This window comes from Chlorocebus sabaeus, chromosome 5 (genome assembly GCF_047675955.1).
Source record: "Chlorocebus sabaeus isolate Y175 chromosome 5, mChlSab1.0.hap1, whole genome shotgun sequence".
In the NCBI taxonomy this organism is placed as follows: Eukaryota; Metazoa; Chordata; class Mammalia; order Primates; family Cercopithecidae; genus Chlorocebus; species Chlorocebus sabaeus.
In genome coordinates this window covers 81,633,163-81,657,350 of record NC_132908.1, presented here as the reverse complement: position 1 = coordinate 81,657,350, position 24,188 = coordinate 81,633,163, and the positions used below count along the sequence as shown (strand labels likewise).

Here is a 24,188-nt window from a genome sequence, read left to right as displayed (position 1 = left end):
TTCAAGCAATTCTTCTGCCTCAGCCTCCCAAATAGCTGGGACTACAGGTGCCCGCCACCACACCCAGCTAATTTTTGTATTTTTAGCAGAGACTTGCCTGTGCCAGGCCTGAGCCTCTACTTTAAATGGGCTATATTTCCTGTGATGAGGGCTTAGCTGGAAACAGCTCCTGAAGATTTAGTTTTTGCCTGAGGGAGACACAAAATAGACCCTGTAAATGGGACGTTCTGCATCCCTACACAACTTGTAGAGGAGATTTTCTGCTCCTAGGCCTTCAGTGAAATCAGAGAGAGGCAAAAACAGAACAAACACAAATTCTGTTGAACCAGTTGAACAGGAAGAAACCTTCGAACTCTAGTCTAGGGGCCAGGCACAGTGGCTGACACCTGTAATCCCAGCACTTCAGGAGGCTGAGGCGGGCAGATCACCTGAGGTCACAAGTTCGAGACCAGTCTGGCTAACATGGTGAAACCCCATTTCTACTAAAAATACAAAAAAAATTAGCTGGGTGTGGTGGTGCATGCTTGTAATCCCAGCGACTTGGGAGGCTGAGGCAGAGGAATCACTTGAAAATGGGAGGCAGAGGTTGTAGTGAGCTGAGATCAAGCCATTGTACTCCAGCTTGGGCAACAAAAGCGAAACTCCATCTCAAAAAAAAAAAAAAAAAAATTAAAAAAAAAAAATCAAGTCTAGGCCGGGTGTGGTGGCTCATGCCTGTAATCCCAGCACTTTGGGAGGCCGTGGCGGGTGGATCACCTGAGGTTGGGAGTTTGAGACTAGCCTGGTCAACATGAAACCCCATCTCTACTAAAAAAATACAAAAAGTTAGCTGGGGTGGCACATGCCTGTAATTGCAGCTACTTGGGAGGCTAAAGCAGGGGAGTTGCTTGAACTTAGGAGGCAGAGGTTGCAGTGAGCCAAGATCATGCCATTGCACTCCAGCCTGGGCGACAAGAGCAAAACTCCATCTCAAAAAAAAAAAAAAAAAAGAAATCAAGTCTAATCTCATATTTTAGAGATTATTTTTGTATAAAGCTGAGGCATACAGAGGGGAAATGACTTGCAGAAGACCACATATTGCTTCTGTTGAGAAACAGATGAAGATCCTTGATAAAAATGGAATATTTTTTGCCAACTGCTAGCATCTCTGTTAAGTATTTTAATGAACCAGGTGCGGTAGCTCATGCCTGTAATCCCAGCACTTTGAGGGGCCAAGGTGAGAGGATCACTTGAGTTCAAGACTAGCCTGAGAAATATAGTGAGACCACTGCCATCACCCCCAAATCTTTACAAAAAAAAAAATAATAATTAACCAGGTGTGGTGGCCGGCAACTGTAATCTTAGCTACTTGGGAGGCTGAGGCATAAGGATCACTTGAGCCAAGGAGTTCGAGGCTGCAGTGAGTTATAACAGGGCTACTGCACTCCAGCCTGGACAACAGAGCAAGACCTTGTCTCTCTCTCTAAACAAAAATTTTAATGATTTAATTAAAATTTAATAAACAAAAATTTTAATTTGAATTTTAATGATTTAATTGTTCTGTTTCTTTTAGCAAGGGTATAGTTTTACACAAGCTATAAACTAAAAGTAACTAAAAGCACACGCAATGCAAATAAGTATAAAAGAACATTTCAGGACTGTAAGCCAAAAATAAAATTTTAGGCCAGGTGTGCTGGTGCATGCCTGTAATCCTAACAGTTTGGGAGGCTGAGGTGGGAGGATCACATGAGCTCAGGAGTTCGAGACCAGCCTGGGCAACATAGTGAGACCTCATCTGTATAAATTTAAATAATAATAAGAAGAAGAAAATTTAAAAAGTTAAAAAAATAAAATTCTAAGCCCCCCAACCAGCTGAATGGACCCTCCCTCTTGGCCAAGGGCATTACAAAGTTAACCTGAAAAACTAGTTTAGGCCATGACGGTAGGGGTTGGAAATGCCTCACTAACTATATATAATCCCTCCTCCTGTTGGAATTTAGGCATAGCTGATCAGAACTAACATTGAAACAGAGATCTTAAGACTGACGAAGAAACAGACTTTTTGTCATAAGACACCAAATTCCAGCCTGACTCTAGTCTAGCATCACATGACAGATAGCAGGCCCCGAGAGAAATCAGAGTATATTTCTTTTTTTTTTTTGAGACAAGATCTTGCTCTGTCTCCCTGGCTGGAGTGCAGTGATGGGATGATCAGCCTCAACCTCGTGGGCTCGAGCAGTCCTCCTGCTTCAACCCCCTTGAGGAGCTGAGACTACAGGGATGCACTACCATGCCCAGCCAATTTTTAAATTTTTGTAGACAGGGTCTCATTATATCTCCCAGGCTGGTCTCAAACTGGCCTCAAGCTATCCTCCTGCCTTGGCCCCCCAATGTGCTGGGATTGTAAGCGTGAGCAATCGTCCCTGGCCCAAAGTGTATTTATTTGACGTATTTTGAAATGGCCCTGCAAAGCTGTCCCCTGTGAGGAAAGTCTACATTCTGTTGAGAATCCCCTTTTCTATTCAGGTGTTTTTCTGGATCCAAGAGATAATTTACTAAGAATCTGGCCCCTTTTCTAGCTCTGTTAGGAGCTCTGAGGCTGGGCGTGGTGGCTCAAGCCTGTAATCCCAGCACTTTGGGAAGGCAAGGTGTGTGGATCACCTGAGGTCAGGAGTTCGAGACCAGCCTGGCCAACATGATGAAACCCTGTCTCTACTAAAAATACAAAAAATTAGCTGGGTGTGGTGGCGGGCACCTGTAATCCCAGCTATTCAGGAAGCTAAGGCAGGAGAATCGCTCGAACCTGGGAGGTAGAGGTTGCAATGACCTGAGATTGCGCCATTGCACTCCAGCCTGGGTGACAAGCGTGAAACTCCATCTCAAAAAGAAAAAACTCCTAAGCCTGCTACCTGGAGGCTTCACGTGCATGATGAAACCAAGGTCTCCACAACCCCTTAACTGACACATTCCTTTCTATTGGCTCCAGGTCTTTAGATAATAACTCTGCCAACTAATTGCCAGAGAAAATTTTTGAATCTGCCTATGACCTGGAAGCACCCCTCCCCCAACCCCACGACCTTATGTCAGTTGTCCCACCTTTCCAGAGTGAACCAATGTACATCTTACATGTATTCATTGATGTTTTGTCTCCCTACAATGTAAAAAACAAACTGTAACCCAACCACCTTGGGACATGTTCTCGGAATCCCCTGGGGCTGTGTCCTGGGCCATTGGTCACTCATATTTGGATCAGAATAAATCTCTTCAGATATGTCACAGAGGTTGACTATTTGGCTCCTTTTGTCAACAGGACGCTCTAAATTTGTCCAGGGGTGAGTTAAGCCCTGGAGACTGGATCATGCAGCATGTTTGCCACTTCTGCTTCATAGACTGTACATGAACCCCCTTCCTCACTGTTTTTGTTCTGTAGACGACTAGGAAAGACCTCCTCCCCTTCCAATCACTAACATCTTTGTTACAGATTAACTGCCTTCTTTATTGTCCTGTACCTAAGTCACACCGGATGCCACAAGGACTCTGGCTGGCACACCTTCACTGTGGAATGTTGAATAAACCTTTTCTAAAAAGAGCACGTTGACGAATCAGATTATTGTAACTGTGCATTAAGCCTGCTACAGAAAGATGTTGAAATTCTGTTAAGCTTTCCTAAACTATTTCTCTATAAACAATCCCCAAACTTCTACACTGCATACAGTGACTTCCATTCTTTGCGATCTGTGCTTCTCAGGTGGCCATCCCCAAACTTTGAGCCTGAATAAACTCTCTTTAGATTCCAATCCTTTGATTATTTTGCATTGACAAAAGCGTGGGGACTGAGCATTATGCGGTGAGGAGCCCTCCACTCTTCATTTTTTGAGAAAGACTTTAAAATGAGTGCAAAGATTATTGGGTGTGTAGGGGAGGGAAAAAAAAAAAAACTCCTTATCTCTCTACCCTTTTAAACTCTTGGCTGGGGTCCCTGTAACAAAGACAAACTAGGCCAGGTGCGGTGGCTCACGCCTGTAATCCCAGCACTTTGGGAGGCCGAGGTGGGTGGATTACCTGAGGTCAGGAGTTCCAGACCAGCCTGGCCTACATGGTGAAACCCCCGTCTCTACTAAAAATAGAAAAATTAGCCAGGTGTGATGGTGGGCACCTGTAATCCCAGCTACTCAGGAAGCTGAGGCACGAGAATTGCTTGAACCCGGGAGGTGAGGTTGTAGTGAGCTGAGATCACACCACTGCACTCCAGCCTGGGTGGCAGAGGGAGAGTCCATCTCAAAAACAAAACAAAAAAACACAAATTAATAAGAGAAAAACAAATAGAAGTTTATTAACATGTACATCTCATATATACATAAGAAAAACTTGGGAAAGAGTAACTTGAAGAGGTAGCTTAGAATGTGGTTTCACATAGTACCTTCGACAAAGAATAATACCTTTGGCCGGGCGTGGTGGCTCATGCCTACAATCCCAGCACTTTGAGAGGCCAAGGTGGGTGGATCACTTGCAGTCAGGAGTTCAAGACCAGCCTGGCCAACATGGCAAAACCCTGTCTTTACTAAAAATACAAAAATTAGTAGGGCATGGTGGCGGGCCCCTGTAATTCCAGCTACTCAGGAGACTAAGGCAGGAGAATTGCTTAAACCAAGTGGAGGTTGCAGTGAGCTGAGATTGCACCACTGCACTCTAGTTTGGGAGACAGAGCGAGACTCCATCTAAAAAAATAAAAAGAACAATACTTTTGTAGAGAAATGACAGGACAAAGGAAAGCAGTTTGCAGCTTCCAAGGGTGGCAAACTGTGGGAAGGTTTACACATGGGAAGAAACTTTTGAGTAAGGTTTGTTTACAGATTCCTTTGGTGCCCTCTCTGGGCTAAGAAAAGTCTAGAGTGTCCAGTAAAACTGAATTTACACCTGCCCTTTAGGCAGAAAAGGGGGAGGATAAAGAGAACTTTTCCTGCATTTGTTGCTTCTTTTTTTTTTTTTTTTTTTTTCAGACGGAGTCTCGCTCTGTCGCCCAGGCTGGAGTGCAGTGGCCGGATCTCAGCTCACTGCAAGCTCCGCCTCCCGGGTTCACGCCATTCTCCGGCCTCAGCCTCCCGAGTAGCTGGGACTACAGGCGCCCGCCACCTCGCCCAGCTAGTTTTTTGTATTTCTTAATAGAGACGGGGTTTCACCGTGTTAGCCAGGATAGTCTCGATCTTCTGACCTCGTGATCCGCCCGTCTCGGCCTCCCAAAGTGCTGGGATTACAGGCTTGAGCCACCGCGCCCGGCCTAATTGCCTTCAGCTGAAAATAATTTTTATGTCGAAGAGGCATATTTTGCGGTGATATATTCTGGTTTTCTTTTTTTTTTTTTTTTTTTTGAGACAGAGTCTCTGTCACCCAGGTCGGAGTGCAATGGCGCAATCTCAGCTCACTGCAACCTCTGCCTCCCAGGTTCAAGCGATTCTCCTCCCTCAGTCTCCTGAGTAATTGGGATTACAGGCGCCCAAAACTGTGTCTGGCTAATTTTTGTATTTTTAGTAGAGATGGGGTTTGGCCATGTTGACCAGGATGGTTTCAAACTCCTGACCTCGGGTGATCCGCCCGCCTGGGCCTCCCACAAGTGCTGGGATTAAAGATGTGAGCCACCACACTCGGGCCTAAAGAAAACCAGAATAGTTTTCTTTAGGTGTCTTCATTGAACAAGTAGGTATTATCTGGCATACCCTTCTGGGTTATCTTGTCTTACGGGGTCTTATTTTTATCTTTAAGCTATCTAGAGTTCTAGTGGAGCGTTGTATATATACCATCATTAATGAGTTAAATGAAGTCTTTGACATACGTTCATTTTATATTTGTAAGTCATAATTTTACTTTTTTTTTTTTTAAAAGGATATGCTTTTTTTTTTTTGAGACTGCTCATTCTGTTGCCCAGGCTGGAGTGCAGTGGCGTGATCTCAGCTCACTGTAACCTTCACCTCCAGGGTTCATGATTCTCCTGCCTCAGCCTCTCGAGTAGCTGCTGGGATTACAGGCGTGCACCACCACATCTGGCTAATTTATGTGTTTTTAAGAGACGCGGTTTCACCATTGTTGGCCGAGCTGGTCTCGAACTCCTGACCTCAAGTGATCAGCCCGCCTTGGCTTCCCAAAGTGCTGGGATTACAGGCGTGAGCCACCGCGCCTGGCCTTAAAAAACATTTTCCTACTTTCAAACACCTTAGGGCTTACTATATGGAAGGGACCGTCGATGCTCTAGTGTCCTTCAAGGAGGAGGCCGGGGGCTCAGCGGACCTCAGGAGTCAGGCCTCCAATCACTAGTTCAGGGCGCTTCCCTCTTTTCCCCACTGCTTTCTGGCTCAGCAATTTCCACTCCCGCTCCCGTACTTTCCCATTTCCTTAGGTCACATCCCCGCACCTAGTACAGGCCACACCTGGAGCTGCCCCTGAGACACCGCCGCGGGTTCGGCAGCCTAACAGCGTGGCTTGGACCCTGCGGCAGCCCGTAGCCACTATCCTTTCTCTTTCCGGACTTCAGTTTGGCTGCAGCTCTGTCTTAGCGAGAGGGGCTGTAACTAAAAGCTGCCTTTTCTCAATGAACTGCCAGTTTGCAAGAGCCTCCGGGTCCCCTCAAACCGCCTCCAGCGCCCCTCTCCGCGGGAGCGGCGCGGCCGGAACTGCGTAGGTGCGGCGTCACTGACCTCGCCGGGTTCACTTCCGGGGCTCGCGCGGCCCCGCTATTCAGCCGAGGCTCAGGGCTCTGGCATCTGCTCGGCGGCAGCCTCCTTCAGACCTGCCTGGCGGGACCCAGGGGACCTAGCCGAGCCGCGGGGCCCGCTCCGGCCCGGCCATGAGCGCGGCCGCATGATGCGTCCCTGCCTCGGCCGCTGCAGTCGCCGCCGCCGCCGCCGCAGGCCGGGAGGAGCCGCAGCGCCGGGCGACCCCGCCCGGGCCTCGGGTGAGTGCGGCGGGCTGGGCCCGGCGGGCTGCTCACTCCCGGGTCTCCCGGCCACTCCCGGCCCTCGGCCTGCCCTATCCTTCCGTCGGTCCCGCCGCTCTCTCTCCTCCACCCCGCCGCGCACCTGCGACCTTCTGGAGTTCCTAGGGGCACCTCGGTTCCTGCACTTGACTTCCCTTCCAGGTGCCTCCTTGTCATTCCTTAGTTACTCTCTCGGGATAGGGACTAGCTGCAGCCCCAGCTTTTTGCCTGACCTTGGGCGTGACACTCAGCTCTCCGAGCGCTGGTTTTCTGTGTGACTAACGACCGGGTGGTGGTTACAGAGCAGCCATAAACCCTGTGTAAGCTGTAGAGAGTTTTTTTATAGGCATGTATTACAATGAACAGTCTCGCACCTCCCGTTGTGGCTTCTCTTCCTCTTAAGTTGTAAACTTTTTTATTCTCTGCCCATCTTCCTAGTTATCTTCCCTCCTGCTCCACGTCAGTCACCTTTGGGTGTTAGTTGCCTGAAAGGGCATCTGGGACAGTCAGGTCAACTTTGAGGGCAGTAAGGCCCACCTCTCCTGGTGTGGTTCCTTCTGCAACTGAGTCACACTCGGTTAGATAGACACACTCTTTATTAGCTTGTGAATAACCAGTTTATTGTGGCAGTTAAATTGGAGTGTAAGAAGCAGTGTTGATGCGGCTCCTTGCCTTGTAGCTTCTTTTACTGTCTGCGCTGTATACAGTGCTGGTCATATCGCTGCTGCAATGTTGCATTTGTAGTCTGCTTAGTGTATGCACTTAAGCGCACGTATTTATCTGTGTTACTGTTACTGTCCCAAGCGGTTTAGAGATTTAGGTCAATGTGTATTAATATTTCTTTCTGAACTCTTCACCTCACAGATGAAGAATCTCTTTTTTGTTATGTTTTACAGTGTTGACATACCTGAAATCACCTTTTAGTCACTTTGTGGCCTGGCAGGCACGCACACGGTGGCTCATGCCTCTAATCCCAGCGCTTTGAGAGGCTGAGGCAGGAGGATCGCTTGAGCCCAGGAATTGGAGAGCAGCCTGGGCAACATAGTGAGACTCCTATCTCTACCAAAAAAATTTAAAAATTAGCCGGGTATGGTGGTGCACGCCTGAGGTCTCAGCTGCTTGGGAGGCTGAGGTGGGAGGATCACTTGAGATCGAGATCATGGCACAGCACTGCAGCCTGGGCAACAGAATGAGATCCCCATCTCAAAAAAAAAAAAAAAAAAAATCACTTTGTTAAATTTGCTTGTTAAAAGTCAGACCTTGGTTAAAGTGAAAGGCTCTTGGGATATTTGAAATATGGAATGGAACAGAAGTATTAACTAAATTGCAGGTCTTGAATATTCTGGAAAATAGAAGGTTAGGGGCCCACACTGACTTCTGATTTGAGAGTTGAAGGAGAAGAAGACTATTTGAAAAGGTAATTCCTAAAGGATTCACTAAATAATAATGGGAACTCTGCTACCATTGGCTCAGAGCCTGCCTCAGTTGACAAATTAATGAATTGAAACTTTACAGCCCTGCTAACCAATGAACTGTAACAAACAAATCCTCTTCAAGAACAGAAAAGTATTAGCATGAATAGAATGGCCCTTTCAGTGAGAAAGAAAGCACTGAAATGAACTTTATATAAGAACAATCTTGATTCAGTCTAAAGTATGAACGTACTTTTACATTCTTACTGAAGCTTGCCTGCTGGCTTGGATGCTTTGTTGATATAAATAATACAATCTTTGTTAAATTAACAAAGGAAATGGGTCTAGAAATAAGTTCACATAGAAACTTAATGTTTGAGATGAACATTGAGTAGTTTTCCTGATTGGACAACTATACAAGATAATTTTACTAAAGCTGCTTTTTGGGGTATGTTTCTTTAAAATAATATTTTAAATTAAGAAGTACTTTTTTTTTTTTTGAGATGGAGTTTCGCTCTTGTTGCCCAGGCTGGAGTGCAATGGCTCGATCTTGGTTCACTGCAACCTCCACCTCCTGAGTTCAAGTGAATCTCTTGCCTCAGCCTCCCGAGTAGCTGGGATTACAGGCATGCGCCACCATGCCTGGCTAATTTTGTATTTTTAGTAGAGACGCGATTTCTCCATGTTGGGTCAGGCCAGTCTCCAACTCCTGACCTCTGGTGATCCGCGTGCCTCAGCCTCCCAGAATGGTGGGATTACAGGCGTGAGCCACTGTGTCTGACCCGTTTTTTTTCAAACCCTAGAGCAGAACATAAAGTCAGAACTGTCATTTTCACTGGAAGTTCTTATTCCCAAAGTTAGTCTCCAGGGTCAGTGTTAACAACTTGCTGTGTGACCCTTCGGTTGTAACATCTTAGAAGAGTTTAGTTGGACTGTGCCACTTAGCTAGCTATAAAGTTGAGAGGGAATAGTACCAGTCCACACAGGACTGCCGTCACTTGTGATACCAACTGCAAGTTGTCTCTTTTTTTGGTGGGGGGTGTAGGTGGTGGTTCCCAAAACTACCCTTGGGTGGAGTCCAGGGAAGTACCAGATGGGGAAGTACCAAAGGCACGATTGTCCTCTCCCTATGGAGTTAGAACACGTTACTTTTTTGGCACTGATGTGTGACAATATGCATGGAGTATTGCCAGCCTGGGGAGCTCACCTGAGCCTTGGTGGTCAGTTGTTATTGAGGCTCCATTATGCAGTCATGATTGATTGATTGATTGATTGCCCACATGGTTGATCTTAGTTCCCAGATAGACTGATATCCTGTGACAAACAGCTCCCCCCTCACCCTACATCGTAGTATTAGCTGAGGACAAAGGTCAGACCTCTTTTTGGGTAAGATTAAATAAGGTTAAATTGTTTTTTGTTTGTTTGCTTTGAGACATGGTCTTGCTCTTTTGCCCAGGCTGGAGTGCAGTGGCACAATCATGGCTCACTACAGCCTTGGTCTCCTGGGCTCAAGTGGTTCTTTCTGCCTCAGCCTCCCAGTTAACAGGGACCACAGGTGTACGCCACCATGCCTGGCCTATTTTTTGTAGAGATAGGGTCTCACTGTGTTACCCAGGCTGGTCTGAAACCTCTGGGCCCAAGCAATCCGCCTGCCTCGGCCTGGAATTCCAGGCATGTTCCACTGTGCCTGGCCTGGTGAAATCATTTACTACATATCCTACTTCTTTCCGGGTCCCTTCCTACTTGAAAATACTGTATGCTACTGTGCTTTGCCATTGACAAATGACTGTCCCTTCTAGAACATGGAGGAGACACAGGCCACAGGGAGAGCTCTCAACCTTAGTTTCCTTCTAACTAAAATGTCTTTGAGTATCTATCCATCAGTCATTTTCTTCTGCTTTGCCTCTGAGGAAGAGACAGTCCCTCCTTCCTGATGTTAACTCTTGTGTCTGCTTTGGTCTGCTTGTTATGGGTCTGTGAATTATCGTTTACTATCTCTTGCCTTTTTGATTGTTTTTTCCATTTTCTGGTTTCTTCACTTCTATTTACAAACATATCCTTGTCTTGGTAATCTCAGCCCTGTTTGCTACTGAGTTCCATTCCATTCCATTCCTTTCTTTTTTTTTTTGAGATGGAGTATTGCTCTGTTGCCCAGTCTGGAGTGCGATGGCATGGTCTTGGCTCACTACAAGCTCCGCCTCCCAGGTTCAAGCGATTCTCCTGCCTCAGCCTCCCGAGTAGCTGGGATTACAGGCATCTGCCATCATGCCCAACTAATTTTTGTATTTTTGTAGAGATGAGTTTTTACCATGTTGGCCAGGCTGATCTTGAACTCCTGACCTCAGGTGATACACCTGCCTTGGCTTCCCAAATTTCTGGGATTACAGGCGTGAGCCACTGCACCCAGCCTCCATTCCATGCTTGAAAAACATTTCAGGAGAATCCTATTAATCCTCTAATCAAACCCAGACTCCGCATGGGGCCTAGACAGTGCCAGATTTTGGTTCAGCATCTTATGGTTTTGAAAATGCTGTGTTCTTCTACAGTGTATTATAGGTAGTGGGTGCTTGAAAACTGTTTGGTGAATGAATAATTTGGCAAGGCAGAGAAAGAGAGAATTCTAATTGGAGGAAACAGGAGCAAAACCACAGAGGTATGACAGGTGAGGTAAGGGGAATCCAAAGGAGCACCATATGGAAGAGAGTGAGGAATGTTGAGCCTGGAAAGGTTGGGAGAGCCAGAAGGTTTCATAACAGGTTGATTTTGTGACCTGTGCTGTGGTTTTGTTTTATTTTATTTATTATTATTGCTATTTTTGAGACAGGGTCTTACTCTATCACCTAGGCTGGAGTGCAGTGGCATGATCTCAACTTACTGCAGCCTCAACCTCCTGGGCTGAAGTGATTCTCCCACCTTAGCCTCCTGAGTAGCTGGGGCTACAGGTGCACGCCACTGCACCGGGCTCCTTTTTAAAAAAAAATTATAGAAATGGGATCCCGCCTTGTTGCTCAGGCCGGTCTTGAACTCCTGAGATCAAATGATCTGCCCACCTCAGCCTCCTAAAGTGCTGGGATTATAGGTAGGTGCCACTGCACCTAGCCCTATATATTATTTTTAAATTATTTAATTTTATTTTTCAAGGAATTTTTATTTAGGTTTTTAATTTTTTTGAGACAGGGTCTCGCTCTGTTACTCAGGCTGGAGTGCAGTGATGCAGTCATAGCTCACTGCAGCCTTGAGCGCCTGGGCTCAAGTAATCCTCCTGCCTCAGCCTCTCAAGTAGCTGGGACTACAGCTGTGTACCACTGCGCCCAGCTAATTTAATTTTTTTTTTTTGTAGAGACAGGGTCTTGCTATGCTGCCCAGGCTGGTCTTTCAACTCGAGTGTTCCTCCCGCCTTAGCCTCTCAAAGCACTGGGATTACAAGTGTGAGCCGCCACCCCTGGCCTGTGCAGTGATTTCAAACGGTGACTCCTGCAGCCATGTGGAGAGTCACTGGAATCTAGTGACCCTTGAAGTTAGCGTTCTGCAGAGGTACAGGCTAGAGATGAGGGCTGCCTAAACTTGGGTTGTGGGAAAGGTGAGAAGAGAAGGATCAGAGCTGTAAGTGGGAAGTGTCGTCATGCATGCAGGAATGGAGGAGGAGGAGGAGGAATTTTGTGTCCAGAGGCTAAAAGGTGGTGAATCAATTCTGGTTGCACGAGGAATGTCTCTGATTTGGAAAAAGACACTCTGTTAAGCTGGTGGTTTGGTTCACCAGGAAACACTGCAGTTCATTTGCAGCACCGTGCGAGGAAGGGCAGTCAGCTAGAAAGGCTTCCAGTCTCATTGGAGACCAGCTTTTACAGTTCACTGAAATGTTTTGAATTCTTAGATTCCATATTTCCCACATTCAATTTATTCATTACAGAATGCACTTTCTAAAACTGAGTGCTCTGGAAGCCAATGTATTTTAATGGAAGAACACGAGCTTTGGAGTCAAAACAGTTCTGACTCCACCCTAACTGGCTGTGGATCTGAGCAAGGCACTTAGCCTGTAAGACTCAATTTTGTCATCCTGAAAATGAGCTCACGATACGCCTGGCTTTTAGGGCGGTGGTCAGGTGCATAAATCTCCTGACATACAGTAGATGCTCAGTAAATAGCCTTTCGTCTCACCCTCATATTTTATGTTGTCATTAACTTGTAATTGAGAGCTAAGTGTATTATTAGCATGTCATATTTTCTTAGTATTTTGAACTCTGGTTAATCTGGCATTATAAAAGCTCATTCTGTATTAAACAGGGAAACTCTAGGAAGACAGGGAAGGAGGTTGGGAATACCAGCCTGATTCAGGCTCTGCTATTCCCTGGGATGAACACTTAATGAGGTTTGGAACTCTAGAGTTCTTTTTATTTCTGGATTTGGATTTCTTGAGGGTTTAGTTACCATGCTGGGATTTTTAAAAATAGCTGCTCCATTTGACTGTCAAAGTTAGGTTGTGGCTCTCGTCCAGGGATGAAAGGGGAACCTTTGGGGTACGAGTAAGCATTCCTTGGAGACCGCCTCATCTGGCCTGCGTGCTCTAGTGAGGTCCCGTGCGCATGTTTTCTGGACCTGAAGTTGTGACTTCCCTGCAGGTGGGGTTTTTCCCTTCACCCGCTTCTCCCTCTGTCTCTGTAACCCTTGTGCATTTCTCTTCTATTCCTTTCCTCCCAGGCTGCTTCGGGCCTGTGGCCCACTTCCCTGGCAGATCTGATCACATGCCCCTATCATTTGCCTGTGGGCTTCCTTTCTACTTTTCTTGTCTCCCTCAAGCACCCTCCTTCCCTTACTTATTCGCTCAACAAATGTTTGTGGAGTGCGTGGTGAGCTTGGGAGTGCTGGGGATACTACAAGGAACATTCCATTGAGGTGATGGCAGAAAAAGCAGCCAGGGAGAGGCTGCTAGGGAGGTAGGCCAGCAGGCTCCAGATGGAGTGAGGCTTTTTAGGCCACGGTGGTGGGGTGGAGTGGTGGTGGTGGGGATTTTATTCTCACTGAAAAGGCAGTGATTGCACGAGCTTAGGCAGGGGAGTGACATGATCTGATTTATATCTGTAGAAGACCACGCTGGGTGCCACATGGGGGACTGGACTGTTGGGTGAGCAGAGGCGTGAGAGTAGAGAGAGGACTGGTTAGCAGGTGATCTGAGCACTCCCCAGGTGAGCGCTCATGAGACCTTGGTCTGGGCGGGTGGGGAGGTGAGAGAAGTGGTCGGATTTGGGGTAGGTTTAGAGGTGCACTCTATAGGACTTGCTGATCAGCTAGATGTGGAGAGGTGGGGAATGAGATACATGAAGGGCGGGTCCTTGTTTTTTGACCTCAGTGTGCCGTTTATTGAGATGGGAAAGTGTGGCGTGCTGACTGACTGGGGAAGGTTCTGCTTTGACCCTCCTCCCCTGGAGTTGTGGAGTGGCCAGTTGGATAGACGCACTTAGTGATGCATTGTCAGCCCGAGAGTTTTCCAGATTTTTTTTTTTTTTTAAACTTCATGAAACTGAGGTCCCCATGAACTCCTTTGTGGAGAGCATGTAGATGAAGGGAAGACCGAGGACTAAGCCTGGGTGCTCCCGGCGTTGACATCGGTGGAGGAGAAGTATCCAGTCAGAGACAGGGTGCAGCTAGGGGGAAGGAAAGTCAGGGTTGTCCCCTAGGCCCCTCACTCCTGAGACTGGCGTTCCCTCTCCCACGCCCATGGTTCATCGTGTGCTGTGTGTGTTCCCCCAGGTTGCCATGTTTTTGATCTGCAGTGTTTGCGTCCTACTGTAGAGTAATTAAGTATTTTAACATGAAATGCCCTTCTAGAAAGGTCAGGCAAGGTCACTATTCGCCGTATGGCTTATGTGCCAGCATATCATTGAGATTTGGCTTTAGTTGGGTTAATATTCTGGTGTGGATTTTTTTTCCTTAAAAGTTAATATTCTGATCTTTGGATTCAGTAATTTGAGTAGAAAATCGTGGTTTCATAGAGCATGATTTCCTATGGTAGGATTTGAAAGGACAAACTGAATATTTCATGATTGCCAGTTGATGGCAAGAGCACTTAGGAGCGCGATCGCTGTTGGCTCACTGCAGCGGGTCAGCTGAGTGCTGCGCTCCTTTTGCGAGTTGAGTGAGGACGTGAGCTCCCTCTGTAGCCTTCCCCACCTTGACTCAGGTTCCCTGACTCATCTGGGCTGGTGACATACCTGCAATGTGGGCACCTTCACCCCTGCTTCTGTGTGGCCCCCTGTTTGCCCGGCCCATAGGAACCACTGCCTCTGGATCTTACAGCTCCCCGCTGGACCCAGCCTCAGTCCTGCCCCTCACTTCCTCTGAGTCTGTTTCTCAGGCTCCTCGGGCCCTCAGTGCCCTGAGTTTCGGTCACTTGGCTTACCAGGCCTCTCCTCCTGCCCCTTGGACTCTGAGGTTGGCCTCTCCAGCTTGCATCTTTGTCTTGCCTTCGTTACTCTGCTTTTCTAGCCCGTCATCCTGGCTAATCTCCAGCCCTGGGTAAGTTTACGGTGCTGGACTGGGCTTTTGGATAAAAGGACCAGCCATTCCCATCCTCTATGAGACACTTAAGGTGTCAGCATTGTCTGGGCCCCACAGGGTGAAGGTTCAGGCCCCTCTTGGCTGCCACCTCTCCACCCCATTTCCATTTTGCAATCTCCATAGGCCCTCCCAGCGCCATGGCCCCGCTCCTCCTCTCTGCTGAGACACTCAGGTCTTCCTGAGTGTGAACTGCTTTCACTTCTCTTAATCCCGGGGTTCTCCTTTCTTCCTCCAGGGAGGAAGGATCATTCTGCTTTATCGACCATCCCCCACTCCACCCACGCTTTTTCTCATGTCAATAAAATTCACACTTGATTCCGATTTCCTCCGCTTTTCCTTAATATCCTTTCTCTGTCCCAAGATCCCACCCAGGATCACACAGGACATGAGTGGGCACGTCTCTTTAGGCCCCTCTTGGCTGTGGTGCTTTCTCAGGCCTTCCTTGTTTGGGTGATTGGCAGTTGCGAGTAGTGCTGTGGGTCAGGGATTTTCTGTAGGATGCCCTTCTCTTGGGACTTGTTTGGTATTTTCCTCATGACTAGACTTGGGTGATACAGTTAGAGGGCCTGTCTCGCCACAACCTGTCAAGGCTGCATTCTGTCCACACGACTCATTGCTATGGATATGGCCTTGAACACCTGGCTGACTGAGGTGGTGTTTGCCAAGTTTCTCCTTGGTAAAGTTATTTTCTTCCTTTCTGCATTCCACTCGTTAGAAACTGCCCCTGCAAATGGCCATACTTGGGTGGGGAGCGGCGTCTTCCGTCCTGGAGGAGGAGGAGCCGCGGGCGTTCCTCGGACTCGCGGCGCTAGCACTAGGTATTTGTCTACTTTCTGTTTATTCAACTATTGCTTTATACCAGTCTGGACTCTTGCATGTTTACTTGATGCTTCAGGTTATAAAGCAATACTATTTTATTTTCCTGGAAAAAGCTTTGGCCATTGGGAGCTCTTTGACTTGGTTCCTATATCCCTTTCATGTGTCTACCTGTCCCCATGATTGTGTGTGTGTATTGGCAATACAAGATGCTCCAAGCTCATCTTGTATATATATTTTTGCCTCAGTCCCGGTTCCTTTTATTTATTAGAGAATGGTATTAAAAACCAAGATCTGTGGTAGCTTACATCTATAATCCCAGCACTTTGGCTGACGTGGGAAGATCTCTTGAGCCCAGGAGTTCAAGACCAGCCTGGGCAACATAGCAAGATCCCATCTTCAATGTTAAGCAACAACAACAAACCAAGATCTGAGAATTAGGTGTGCTGGTGGCTGTTGGTGTGTTGCTTCTAGGCCGTCTCAGCTGACAGAGCAAGTATAAATATGTGTGGATGCTAACCCATGTGTGTATACGTATCTATAGATATTTCCATATGTAACTGCTTATATCTTTCTTAAACCAAAAGGGTAGGTCATTCTAGCTCCCTCCTCTTGCTTACCTGGAACCTTCCACCCCAACAGTGAGAAGCCTGGCTCTTGCCATCCATTTACCTAATTTTTTTTTTTTTTTTTGCGACAGGGTCTTGCTCTGTTGGCCAGGCTGGAGTGCAGTGGTGTGATCATGGCTCACTGCAACCTTAACTGCCTGGGCCCAAGCAATTCCCTCCCCTAAGTCTCCCAAGTAGCTGAGACCCCAGATGTGTGCCACCATGTCTGGCTCATTTTTGCTTTAAATTTCTGTATGTATATATAATTTGACATGGAGTCACCCAGGCTGGAGTGCATTGGCATGATCTCGGCTCATCGCAACCTCTGCCTCCCAGGTTCAAGTGATTCTCCTTCCTCAGCCTCCAGAGTAGCTGGGATTACAGGCATGCACTGCCACACCCAGCTACTTTTTGTGTTTTTAGTAGAGATGGGATTTCACCATGTTGGCCAGGCTGGTCTCGAACTACTGACCTCTGGTGATCCACCCACCTCGGCCTCCCAGAGTGCTGGGATTACAGGTGTGAGCCACTGTGCCTGGCCTATTTTGTTTATTTGTAGGGACGAGATCTCGCTGTGTTGCCCAGGCTGGTCTCAAACTCCTGGGATCAGGCGATCCTCCTGCCTCGGCCTCCCAAAGTGCCAGAATTACAGGCATGAGCCACTGCATACTTCATTGTTAAATTGCAGAATGTAAGTATTAATATAATAGTTTCAGGATTGTTCATCATACCTCATGGGAAACAACTTTATCCACTAGAATACGGTGCATATGGCTCCTGCATATGGTGTAAGACCTTAGTCTCACAGATTCCACTCACTACCCAAGTTTCTTAGGTCAGCACCTTCCCTGTGCCCTCTGCAGTAAGGTTTTCGTACATTCGTACATTCGTAATATAGTTAGGTTCTTCTGTCGCAGCCTGCATTCCGTCCTGAGATCTCGACCTCCTAGAATATTTCCTTTAAATTTGCATGCATTGAGCTTCACTGTGTCATAAAGTTCTGTGAGTTATTGCAAGTTCATCATGTTATGTATCCACCATCACAGGGTCATAAAGTTACACTGCCCTAAAGCAAACCCCTGAGCTTTACCCACTCTCCAGCCTGTGCCAACCACAGATCCATTTACTGTCATCTCTAGCTCTGCCTTCTTCAAAATGTCATATAATTGGAGTCATCAATATGTAGCCTTTTCATGGGCTTCTTTTACTTAACAATATGCTTTATTTATTTATTTATTTTTGAGAAAGAGTTTCACTCTTGTTGGCTCACTGCAACCTCCACTTCCTGGGTTCAAGTGATTCTCCTGCCTCAGCCTCCCGAGTAGCTGGGATTACAGGCATGTGCCACCACGCCTGGCTAATTTTTTGTATTTTTTAGTAGAGACGAGTTTTCACCATGTTGGCCAGGCTGGTCTTGAACTCCTGACCTCTAGTTAACAATATGCTTTTAAGATTTATCCAGGCCGGGCGCGGTGGCTCAAGCCTGTAATCCCATCACTTTGGGAGGCTGAGATGGGCGGATCACGAGGTCAGGAGATGAGACCATCCTGGCGAACATGGTGAAACCCCGTCTCTACTAAAAAAATACAAAAAAAAAAAAAAATAATAATCCCAGCACTCTGGGAGGCCGAGACGGGTGGATCACAAGGTCAGGAGATCGAGACCATCCTGGCGAACATGGTGAAACCCCGTCTCTACTAAAAAAATACAAAAAAAAAAAACTAGCCGGGCGAGGTGGCGGCGCCTGTGGTCCCAGCTACTCGGGAGGCTGAGGCAGGAGAATGGTGTGAACCTGGGAGGCAGAGCTTGCAGTGAGCTGAGATCCGGCCACTGCACTCCAGCCTGGGCGACAGAGCGAGACTCCGTCTCAAAAAAAAAAAAAAAAAAAAAAATACAAAAAACTAGCCAGGTGACGTGGCGGGCGCCCGTAGTCCCAGCTACTCGGGAGGCTGAGGCAGGAGAATGGCGTGAACCCGGGGGGCGGAGCTTGTAGTTAGCTGAGATCCGGCCACTGCACTCCAGCCTGGGCGACAGAGCCAGACTCTGTCTCAAAAAAAAAAAAAAAGGCCGGGCGCGGTGGCTCAAGCCTGTAATCCCAGCACTTTGGGAGGCCAAGACAGGCGGATCACGAGGTCAGGAGATCGAGAGCATCCTGGCTAACACGGTGAAAGCCCGTCTCTACTAAAATACAAAAAAAATTAGCCATGCAAGGTGGCGGGCGCCTGTACTCCCAGCTACTCGGGAGGCTGAGGCAGGAGAATGGCATGAACCCGGGAGGCAGGGCTTGCAGTGAGCTGAGATCTGGCCACTGCACTCCAGCCTGGGCAACAAAGTCAGACTCCATCTCAAAAAAAAAAAAAAAAAAAAAGATTTATCCATGCCACTGTGTGTTAATAGTTAATTTCTTTTTATTGCTGAATTGTATGGATGTATCACAGGTATCCATTCACCTACTGAAAGACATCTTGGTTGCTTTCACTTTTTAGTGAATATGAAGAAAGCTGCTATGAATATCCTGTGCAGGGTTTTGTGTGGATGTTAAATTTTCAAATCAGTTGGGAAAATGCCTAAGAGCGTGATTGCTGGATCTTATGGTAAGAGTATATTTAACTTTGTAAGAGACTGCTAAACTGTCTTCCAAAGTGGCTGTACCATTTTGTGTTCACATGAAAATAAAGGAGAACTCCTGTTGTTCAGCATCCTTGCCAGCAGTTGACCTGATCAGTTGTTCTGATGGTAGCCATCCTCATACGCAGGTAGTGGTGCCTCATTGTCTTCATTAGCAATTCCTTAATGACATATGATGGTGGGCATCTTCATGTGCTGATTTTCCACTTATATAACCTTGTTAGTAAGGTGTCTGTTCAGATCTTTTTGCTTATTTAAAAAATTTTGTTTGTTACTGTTGAGTTTTAAAAGTCCTTTCTGTATCCTTGGTATGAGTTCTTTTTCAGATAAATGATTTACAAATATTTTCTTCCAGTTTGTGGCTTATCTTTTCATTCTCTGAACAGTTTTGTCTTTTACCTTTTGTCTTTCCTTCTCTAGAGCTTCATTCCCTGTGTCTGCAAACTTGGAATCTCTGTTTTTGTGTTTTGTGGTTTTTTGTTTTTTTTTTGTTTTTTTTTGTTTTTTGAGGCGGAGTCTGGCTCTCTTACCCAGGCTGGAGTGCAGTGGCCGGATCTCAGCTCACTGCAAGCCCCGCCTCCCGGGTTCACGCCATTCTCCTGCCTCAGCCTCCCGAGTAGCTGGGGCTACAGGCGCCCGCCACCTCGCCCGGCTAGTTTTTTGTATTTTTTAGTAGAGACGGGGTTTCACTGTGCTAGCCAGGATGGTCTCGATCTCCTGACCTCGTGATCCGCCCGTCTCGGCCTCCCAAAGTGCTGGGATTACAGGCTTGAGCCACCGCGCCCGGCCTGTTTTTTGTTTTTTGAGACAGAGTCTCACTCCTTTGCCCAGGTTAGAGTGCAGTGGTGCGATCTCAGCTCACTGCAACCTCTGCCTCCAAGGTTGAAGCGATTCTCCTGCCTCAGCCTCCCGAGTAGCTGGGATTACAGGCATGCGGCACCATGCCCAGCTAGTTTTTGTATTTTTAGTAAAGACAGAGTTTCACCATGTTGGCCAGGCTGGTCTTGAACTTCTGACCTCAGGTGATCCGCCTGCCTCGGTCTCCCAAAGTGCTGGGATTACAGGCACAAGCCACTGCACCTGGCCAGAATCTCATTCTTTAAAAACAGAAAACTATAGTGAGCCTATATTGCTTTTGTAGTTGTAAGAAAAGGTAAAAAAAAAAAAAGGTACAAAATTAGAAAAAGAAAATGGGACAAGTGTGGCAGGGCCTCTTAGCTTACGTACTCTTAGTCTAGTAACTTAATTGGCTTAACTAGGCATAAATTCTTAATTGTTTCCATTAAATCTAGTTTCGGGGCTATTGCAGGCTTTTTCAGAGTGTGGCATGGTCATACTAAAATGCCTCATGGTGGGACTTGCGTGGAGTTACAGGGACCCGGGGTTGAGACTCTGATAACTCATTGACTAATTGTCACTGTGGGTGACACTTCAATCCCATAGGTCCAAGGAGCTCCTCTGTAAAATGCGGAGACCAAGAACTTCTTGAGGATTGTCCTAAGCATTAAATCAGATAATATATGAGGGGAAGTTTAAAAGAAGATTTTCCTCCACTTTTCCCTCTAGCTACAGATGTTTGTCACTTAACAACAGTTTATAACATTGGCTTCTTTAATTTTCTCACTACCCAGTCTCCCAGTCTTGTAACACTTACTGAAACTGTCCGCAAAAGGCTAATCCCATTGGCCTCTCCCCTGGCTTATTTGGGGTTGTTGACTCCTCCAGCCTTCTCATTTCCCTTCCCTCCTGCTTCCCTCAACTTCCTTCCCTACCTTTCCTAGCTTCCTTCACTTAATGTCCCTGCTCCCCAGGTCCCAGCCTGGGGAGCTCATCCGGTCCCACTTTGGTCCCATTTTACCTGTCACCTCTGTGCTGGGGCCTCTCATTCTGGGTCAGAGCATTCGTAGTCTGCTTGCTGGTCAGCTTTGTGAGCTTGGCCCGTGGACACCTCAAATTCAGTGCGCCCCAGTCTTGGCACTCTGCCTGAGTCTGCAACGCCCACATCCCAAAAGAGTGTTCCCCCAGGGCACAAATGCTCCACGTCCCTCTTTGCTGTAGTCGCTGTGCTCCCCTCTGTTCTGTCCCATCAGTCTCTGTATTGTTTTTCTCTCCGTGACTGTCTCTCAGACGGTCCCCAGCCTCGGAAGAGGCCCTGCTGCTTAGGGCAGTGGGCTCCTGGTTGCCAGTCTTCCTTCTGCCAACCTAGTCTCACTTTGTTGCCAGTTATCTTTTATTTTTTATTTTTATTTATTTATTTTTGTGAGATGGGGGCTTGCTTTGTCGCCCAGGCTGGAGTGCAGTGGCGCGATCTTGGCTCACTGCAACCTCTGCCTCCTATGTTCAAGTTATTCTCCTGACTCAGCCTCCCAGGTAACTAGGATTACAGGCACGGGCCACCACGCCTGGCTAATTTTTGTATTTTTAGTAGAGATGGCGTTTTGCTGTGTTGGCCAGGCTGGTCTTGAACTCCTGACCTCAAGTGATCCACCCATCTCCCGAAGTGCTGGGATTATAGGCGTGAGCCACCGCGCCCGGCCCCAGTTTTCTTTTAAACCATCTGGTTTACCTAAGGTCTGATGCCTCCCTTTCCAGCAGAATGAAGTCCAGAATTCCAGGTTCCTTAGCATGGCATTCAGGCTGTGGTTCCAGTGGGCCTCAGGTTTGTCCTTCTGGTCACATTCCCCACCGGAATGCAGAATTCCCTTCTGCCTCTGCGCTGTCTCACAAGATTGTCCTCTCTTGTCCATATCTTGCTGGTCTGTTGGGGCCCACCCATACTCTCTGTCGTCTTTATTGACACTTTCTCTGGTTCCTCCAGAAGTAGCTGTTTTCATCTCTCTCCCTGATCTGCCTCTGCGCTGTCTCACAAGATTGTCCTCTCTTGTCCATATCTTGCTGGTCTGTTGGGGCCCACCCATACTCTCTGTCGTCTTTATTGACACTTTCTCTGGTTCCTCCAGAAGTAGCTGTTTTCATCTCTCTCCCTGATCACACTTTGCTCCTGACTTGGGGAAAGCAGTTTGCACATCGGATTCCCACCCCTGCTCCTATGGCTGAAGCTGTCTTTGGTTGCCTGTCCTTGGGGCCTTGCACAGATACGTGCTTGGATGCCCACCCCCCAACTCCCCAACCTGATGTTTGAATTGAATGGACTGTTCATGGCAGGGGTTGAGTTTGTTTTGTATGCTTCTATTCTAAGACAGGTTTGCTTAATTCCGTTTTTTATGGGGCCGAAGTGGGTGTTTGAATAGTGAAGCAGTGACAAGTTTAAATAGTGTTTTAATATAAACATGAATACCAGACTGTAGGGTGGACATACTTAGCAGTGCAGTGGTAAAAATAATTATGTCTTGGTTCTTTTTTTTTTTTTTTTTTTTTTTTTTTTTTGAGACGGAGTCTCGCTTTGTGGCCCAGGCTGGAGTGCAGTGGCCAGATCTCAGCTCACTGCAAGCTCCGCCTCCTGGGTTTACGCCATTCTCCTGCCTCAGCCTCCCGAGTACCTGGGACTACAGGCGCCCGCCACCTCGCCCAGCTAGTTTTTTGTATTTTTTAGTAGAGACGGGGTTTCACCGTGTTAGCCAGGATGGTCTCGATCTCCTGACCTCATGATCTGCCCATCTCGGCCTCCCAAAGTGCTGGGATTACAGGCTTGAGCCACCGCGCCCGGCCTGTGTCTTGGTTCTTTTCTGTAGTCACTGATCACCAGAGAATACTGGTATCTTTTGTTTACTTGTTTTCAGTGTGTTCCTGAGAAATACATTTTCTGTTTATGGCCAAGGAAAAAAGTAAGGGCGAAGAGCTTAAGAAACTCGCTTGAAGTTACAGATACAAGTAAATCCAAGACAGGGTCTTGACTCAGGAATACAGGTTATCCAGGAAGAAAAGTGTCTCCACCACTCGCTGGGACTTGCCTCGTGCCGCACCCTTGCACTTTCACACCTGCCATGCATGCCTGTGCTGGGTATTTTTTCTCCTACTCATGGTTTTAATTGAGGCATGATTAATGTATGGTGAAATGCACAATTTTATTTTATTTTATTTTATTTTATTTTAGAGATAGGGTCTTGCTCTGTTGCTCAGGTTGGAGTGCAGTGACACAAACACGTCTCAGTGCAGCCTCGACCTCCAAAACTCAAGTGGTCCTCCTGCCTCAGCCTCCTGAGAAGCTGGGAGTACAGGCCCTGCCTGGCCAATTTTTTAAAAAGTTTTTTGTAGAGACAGGGTCTTGCCATGTTGCCCAGGCTAGTCTCGAACTCTTGGGCTCAAGCGATCCTGCCTTGGACTCCCAAGGCACTGGGATTATAGGTATGAGCCACTGTACCCAGCCCCACAATTTAAAGTATATAGTCAATTGGGTGTTTTTTAAACAGTGGATTGTATTTTGTTTTGACAAACGCATATGCCTGTGTCACCCACTTGTCTCTCAAGATACAAGCATGCCTCTCAACTTACAGTGTTACATTGGCCCTCTCCACAGTCACTTCTACTTGTGCTCAAATCCTTATTCTGACTTCTTTCTAAATAAACGAGTTTGCCTCATTTAGAATATCATACACATGGAATCACACCGTATATATTCTTCCATGTCTGGCTTCTTTCACTTAGCATAGTATTTTTGGGATGTAGCCATGTTGCTTGTATCAGGAATATTTTCCTGCTTTTTTGCTCAGAAGTCTGCCATTATGTGAATATACCAATGTTTGTTATCTATTTCCTGTTGACAGGTTTGGGTTGTTTCCAGTTTGTGGGTATTATGAACAAAGCTGCTGTGAACAGTATCGGACAAGTTTTTGTGTTCATATTCGTATTTATTTTTCTTGGGTAAATACCTGGAAGTTCTATCTCTGAGTCACAGGGTAGGTATTTGTTTAACTTTGAGAAAGTGCCAGACTGCTTTCCAAAGCGGTGGTTGTGTTGGTTACTGTTTTAAATTTATAAAATTAATTGGAGATTTGATCTCATTGTAGAAAATCTTGTGTAGACCTGATGCTTGTGATTCACAGTCCTGAATTTCAAACCAGTTTTCGATTTTAAGGCATTGCTAAGATAAGCTCATTGGAAAACAGTTCAAAATATTACTAAGCATTTCAAGTTTCTGGCTGGTACATAGATATTTGAATAAAGTTACTATATATAAATACTGCATTTAGGCTGGGTGCAGTGGCTCACGCCTCTAATCCCAGCACTTTGGGAGGCTAAGGCGGGTAGATCACCTGAGGTCAG

At 46.8% G+C, this 24,188-nt stretch overlaps 1 protein-coding gene across 4 annotated transcripts in view; it reads left to right on the top strand.

The window, feature by feature from the left end:
- The first annotated feature begins 6,680 nt into the window (after positions 1-6,680).
- The window catches only part of ZDHHC7 (zDHHC palmitoyltransferase 7), a 41,477-nt gene continuing 23,969 nt past the window's right edge, over positions 6,681-24,188 (top strand). The window contains exon 1 of one of the 4 annotated variants that reach the window (XM_007994243.3): positions 6,681-6,925. The gene's annotated coding sequence lies outside the window, so the exon portion shown is untranslated. The other 3 variants (XM_038008201.2, XM_038008202.2, XM_038008203.2) reach the window with 3 other exon arrangements.